The 6770-nt window shown below is 41.3% G+C and overlaps 1 pseudogene across 1 annotated transcript; it reads right to left on the reverse strand.

Moving 5' to 3' along the window:
• Positions 1 to 377: 377 nt before the first annotated feature.
• On the reverse strand, positions 378 to 4569 carry LOC309338619 (vesicular inhibitory amino acid transporter pseudogene; annotated as a pseudogene). The gene is made up of 2 exons: positions 4564 to 4569; positions 378 to 1499 (listed from the first exon to the last, which is right to left on the reverse strand). The product of its transcript is annotated as a vesicular inhibitory amino acid transporter pseudogene (transcript).
• Positions 4570 to 6770: the final 2201 nt, after the last annotated feature.

Here is a 6770-nt window from a genome sequence, read left to right on the forward strand (position 1 = left end):
CTGTCTCATATTTTTGGATTTGCCTTGCCTCAAAGTCTTCCGCTACTGTTATATGATATCTTGGTATTCCATTTGGGAATTAAATCACTTTCCATGTGAAATGTATTCAACATAAAATAAAATAAAAATGTTGACATAAATGCATGGATAGATTGGCTGGATATAGTGGATGCTTGTTAAGCTTTAGTCCCCCTGAAATCAATGGAGCCTGTAGGTCATCCCTATCATGTCCCAGTGATTCCAGCGGGACTAAACCATGATTGGATCCAACTTCAATACAGACTTTGATGCAATTGCTTATGTTTTCTTTATTTCTCTAAACTTTACTTTTGTACAACAGGCAAACGTTAAGGGCCTTTGGTGTAATCTTGTTACTTTTATTCAAATGCTTTCAGTAGACCTTTTACAGGGCACACAAGACCACCTAGGCTGCAGAAGATGCCCAAGGTAAAGACAGAAATGCCTGCACATTTCTCCAGCAATATTAATTTTCCACATTTCAGCTTCAAGTGAAAAAGAGATGGAAGGAGGAAGGTCATTGCACTGCCCGTTACACTACCTGCTAAACCCATCAGAAAAACAAAATGTGGTATGAATATTGCCATCAGCTGAGTTAACAAGAGGAGAGAACTTTTTTAAAATTGCAGGAAGTGATAGAGAGGTGTGGCTCCAAGTTACGTAGGCATGCAAAATCTCTGTCATTGAAAATAATGACATTGGGTAAGACAGAAGTGCCTTGACTAAGAGGCACAAGTTCACTAAGGTTTGCAATGATGATGGAAGGTTGTCAGTAATGACCTCCTTTGTTTCTTCACCCCAAGTCAGGAATGCAGTCAGTGCAAAGATTGTCTTGAAGACACAGGCCAAGAAATGAGTCCAATTCAGCATCGATCTACAGTCTCCAGGATTTTGCATATTCCCTTCCAGAGTAGGAAGAAATATGTGGGATGTGGAACTGAAAATGATCGCTCCTACTGAGACCAGAAAACTCTCAAATTCCACTGAGAGGCTGAATCTTGCCCAGGACCACAGATGCATTTAGGTCAGGCAGTATGTGATCACTACAAAATGGGCTAGGGAGCCGAAGAGGCTGAGCTTGGACAGGACTTTGAGGGTTTGATGAACACACAAGGAAGCAGGCCTACACAGGCAATTACCAACCATGTTTTCTCGGTCACTGGGAGATCTGGAAAGCTGTGTGACAGCAAGTTGCCACTAACAACCAGATACAAAATGCATATCATGATCAGTTCCATCACCTGGGTCACAGTGACAACTCTGTCACCAAGTTTCGGAAATGGCTCTTTGCAGCAAGCATTAGCAATGTCTTCATATGTGCCTCTCACTTTTACCAGCTGCCCGTCTTCATTTTCCTCATACAGGCAAGCTATTAGGATTTTGCCAGTGTAGCAGCAGAAAACTGCAGCCAGGATAATGAGAAGCAGCCCACTGAATCCACTGTGGTGTACAGCATATGGCATACCTAGAACAAAAATCCCCTAGAGACAAGAGAGAGAGAGAGAGAGAGGACAAAAGAAAAAACACCTGAAGCAAAATGTTTACTAGAAACAACCCATTCAAACCTGCAGCTGTCAGTGGCTACCTTTTGCTAATTGCATGGAAGGATTGCTGTTACATTAACCTGTCTCGGTAAATAATAGCTGCCAGAAATTTGTATATTCATGATGAATGAAGTTAGCAGGGAAAATAACTGCTGGCAGAAGCACAGAAATCCAGATAAGCCAGAAAATTGAAGACAAGCAAATTGTAGAGACAAGCTCCTATTAAATATCAAGTGCTGATGTGATTGCAGGCATAATTTAAAAGGCTGAGAAGCAGTTATTTAATCAATGTGCATATTAATGTTCAATAGCAGTTCAATAATGATAAAATCAAAGAGCTTTCACTGTCCCCACGCATTTTGTGCAAGCAGGGAGGTGGTACTGCTGGATAAATAAGCAGGGGGACCTCGAAATATTTCTGACCTTGCAATATTACTTTTTTATGGATTCACACAGATTCATGAAAGGAAGACCTCTTCACCTTCACCCATAAGGCAGATACACATTCTTTATACTCTTCTGAGCCAAGATACTTGTGTTCTGAATTTTCCTTTAATTGTGAATACAGCCACCTTGTTACAAACAGCAGCAATATTTAAGCAGCAGATATATATGTGTATTTTAAATGTATGCTAGAAAAGAAGCCCCTTCATGGATCGCTGCTTTGTCGTGGTGAAGGGGCTTGAATAACTCCAAGAAGCTATGAGCTATGCCGTGCAGGGCCACCCAAGACGGACAGGTCATAGCCCAGATTTTAGACTAAATGTGATCCACCTGGAGAAGGAACTGGCAAACCACTCCAGTATTTTGCTAAGAAAACTCCATGAACCTAAAAAAGGAGAAGCTTTGAGAAGAAAGTGAGTTTCCAAGGCATGCTCTGGTTCATGGGGTCACGGAGAGTCAAACACGACTAAGACGACTAAACAACAACAAAAGATAAGAAGACCATCAAAGTGGTTTTTTTTTAAAAAAAAAAAAATATTTACGTTGTGTGGAAGATGGGTATCTGTTTTGGCTTGGCACCAATTCTGTAGCTGGCTTATTGTAGCCTTTGACTCTGCCAGTGATACTTTAGACTATAGAAAGCTGCACAAGTCAAGACTATTTGTCCATTGTGCCCAGTATTGTCTACAATGACGGGCAACATCTCTTCAGGGTCTTAAGCAGAGATCTTTTGCGTCACCTACTGCCAGTGTACTGGAAGAAGCGAAGATCACCAGTGTTGAAGCAATGATTCTTTAACATCAACTTTGTTCGACTAGTCATGTTGTGCTGATGCCAATTATCGTCTTCCAAAGCAGCCGCTCTATTCCAAACTTAAAAATTGAAAGCATAATGCTGGTGGTCAAGAAAAGAGGTTTAAAGACTGTCTCAAGGCAAATCTTTAAAAATGTAGTATAAGCACCGACAACTGGGAAACACTGGCCTGCGAGCGCTCCAATTGGAGGACAGCCTTTACCAAAGGTGTTACAGACTTTGAAGAAGCTTGAACTCAGGATGAAAGGGAGAAATGTGCTAAGAGGAAGGCACGCTTGGCAAATCCCCACTGTGATCACCTCCCACCCAGAAACCTATGTCCCCACTGTGGAAGGATGTGTGGATCCAGAATTGGCCTCCACAGTCACTTACAGACTCACTGTTAAAACCATGTTTATGGAAGATAATCTTACTCGGCTATGAGTGATCGCCAGAGAAGAAGACTGTTCCTTATAACTAGTGACACAAGGGGTTGAACCTGGCACCATCTGCATGCAAAATAGATGCTCTACTTCTGCTTCCAGGGTCCTAATTTAAGACATCATTATTATTACATTTATGTATTAGTTACTTTTCTCACTAAGTAACCCCAAGCAACTTACATTAAAAACAGTTAATGAAAACTCTGTCCACTGCATTGTTCATTGCTTGGGAAATATAACAACAACAACAACAACAACAACAACAACAACAACAACAACAACAACAACAACAGTTTTTAAAGGTTTAGTCTGCCATCTTGAATCAAGATGGCTTCCAGCTATATCCAAACAAAGACAAAAACTAATTCCTTGATCTATGGAGCCATAATGCAAAGCGTGGTTAAGAGGTGTCCAAATGCATACCATTACTGTCTGAAGGCAAATTTTTAAAAATGTAATATAAACACCAACAATTGGGAGCCACTTGCCTGTGAGTGCTCCAATTGGAGAACAGCCTTTATCAAAGGTGCCATGGGCTTTGTAGACACTCGAATTCAGGACGCAAGGGAGAAACATGCTAAGAGGAAGGCATGCTTGGCAAATCCACACCGTGATGAACTCCCGCCCGGGAACCAATGTCCCCACAGTGGAAGGACATGTGGATCCAGAATTGGCCTCCACAGTCACTTACAGACTCATTGTTAAAACCGTGTTTGTGGAAGACAGTCTTACTTGGCTATGAGTGATCGCCCAAGAAGAAGAAAGCTGTCTGTGGACAAACGCCAGCTCCCTTGGCCTGAAAAGTGAGATGAGCACCACAACCCCATAGTCACCTTTGACGAGTCCAGTCAAAAGTGACTATGGGGTTGTGGTGCTCATCTCACTTTTCATCTGACCCACAGTCCTATTAGTTTCTTGCCAGATACGGTTAATATCAATGCAGTTTTAAAAGGTCCAGTCTGATATCTTAAATTGAAATGGTGTCCGATGATATTCAAATATGGACCCAAACGTCAATGATCTCAGAAACCACCATGCCAAATTGGTATATCTTTAGAGTGATATCTTTAGAGGCATTGAAGGGCACAGAAAACAGACAAAGAAACCAACTTTCTAAAATTATGTTATGCTATGTTATATAGCATTATATTACATTGTATGCATTGCTCAAGAGAGGCAAATATGTTTACCCTAAATTCAAACATATTTGTTCTATCTACCTGCCCTCCATCTACCTATCTCATACCTACAACATTTCTCTACAGTATGTACAATATTGGGTGGGTGACCCTCCAAATGAAAGTCTCACACTTTTCATGTACCGTCATGCCCAGCGTGTTATTTTTGTGGCAATTTAATTCACATTAGTACTGAAACTGGCAACCTCTTGAACCAAGTTATGCATAAAAAAGATTCAATTTCAGATAAACAGTTCTCACTGACATTTCTCATTTATATATTAAAAAGTCTGCAAATATACCATGGACATCAGTCACAGTTTTGTCAGTGTTTCTCATTGCATGAAAGATAATTGAAAGAAAGAAAAAAGGAGTGAAAATTATTTATGGAAATAAGGATCTAATAAGGATTTATTAGATAAATGTCCCAGGGACAGCGGAGCAACTGCAAGGAACAAGTTTGTTACATGGACATGGGGATTTTTTTTGGGGGGGAGGGGAGTGATGGACAAAACATGAAAGAGGGGAGAAGACTAGTTTCTCGCAAAAATAAATTGAGAAAAATAGCGCCTGTGCTCATATCCCTGGTTCTGCAAATGCTGTAAACCTACTCTTAAAAACAAAAGAGAAGAAAGGAAGGATGGGACTCTGGGGATTATGACAGATTTAAGGGGGACAACTGCCCCCTTGCCACATTCCTGCCCATGTTATGTTACTCTGTAGACCACCCTCTCCAAGAGATGAAGTCCCATGCTTTAAAATAGTCCCATCAACTATTTAAATGGATCGAACAAAAACAAAAACATTATATATATTATATATATTATACATTATTACTATATATTGTTATATAAATTGACTGGTTTACCTATACCAGGGTGTTGGTGTTTTCAACAGCTGTTCTGTGAAACTTATATTATTTTTTATAGTGTACGTGAGGGGTTTTGTGTCAGTGTCAACTCGATAGGTTCTCTTTCTATTTGCTTGTTATATTATCTTGATAGTGAGAGGGATTGGAGGGCAGTGCCTGTACTTTTCATTTCATTTCTCTCTGACTGCATTCTTTACAATTCCACCATCACCATGAAATCATGTGAATATATTGGGGGTAACAGTTCATACATCTGATGAAGCAGACTGTAGCCCAGTGAAATTTGTGTCTTAATCAATTTGCTAGTTGTTAAGGTTCCACAACACTCTTTCTTCTATTCTGCTGCAATTACTAAGGTGGCCACCTCTCTGGAAACAAATAAATGAGTAAGATCCACTTTAGCATTATTTTTGAAGCAATTGTCCTAGCGCTGCATCCTCTTCATTTGTGCGCTGCAAGAGTGTTACATGTAAGCCATAGTGGCTGGGGCCCATTGGGACAGATAGGGCAGAAGGCAAGCAGTAGTTGACATGCAGGGTCAACTAATTCCAGTTTTGTCCCCATCATCCTCCCTGCTAAATTCTGTAAGGGCAACAGTGAGATGATGGCAAAGGAAGTTGGCTGCCAGCGCCACCTACTGGACTGGATGTTAAGGAGGCAGGCAGATAGAGGGTAGTTGAGGGCTAACTGATGTTGGTGGTGCATGCTCACCTTATGGACCAGCCTCCACTAAAAGGAGTTACATAAGCAGGGAAAGTTTGCCCTGCTTGCTTCTGCAAGTTATTTCTGGCACTTGTCATTCTTTGCCAGTGCAAACTTGTGCTCCTTCATTTGGCAGCGATGGAGGTGCTCTCCCTGCCTTTAGGGTACAACATAAACCCCTTCCCTCACATAGGGAGCAATCCAAACCCAAGGACTATGGAATGAGTGGAGTTTGAAATAGGTGGGTCTCTGGCTGAGCCAACTGAAATCCCTCATCCCAGCTCAGTCAGAGATATGTCAGCATAAGTCCTCCATCCTTATGCAGTCAGACTCAGCCAAAGCTGACACATGATGCTGGGGTAACTCCTCAAAATTGGGGACAGGACAGGACAGAGCAGGGGGAGACTTAAACCTATTCCAAACTCTATTCAGTTTGGTCATATGGCCTAGGAACTCAGCAAAAAACCCCTATATTTTAAAGGCTTGTCTTTCCTCTGCCAGGTTTAGAACAAGGATAAATTACATTGGCATAATTTAAATTACATTGGCTTCCTAGAATTTGGATTGCTCTGCCCCATGTCTTTTGTGTGGTCCTTCTTAACCACTCAAAGGAACTAGATGAGCCTTTGCAACAGGTCTGGGAGCTGGACTTCCAGTCCAGCTAGTTTGCAGCACCAGCACAACCCTGAAATAACTGACCAGAGTACCCCATACAATGAATTAGAACAAAATTTCACTGAGTTAAAAACAACTGCACAGCATGAGAACAAGCACAGAG

This window comes from Podarcis erhardii (genome assembly GCF_964252035.2).
Source record: "Podarcis erhardii genome assembly, chromosome: 3".
Classification (NCBI taxonomy): domain Eukaryota; kingdom Metazoa; phylum Chordata; class Lepidosauria; order Squamata; family Lacertidae; genus Podarcis; species Podarcis erhardii.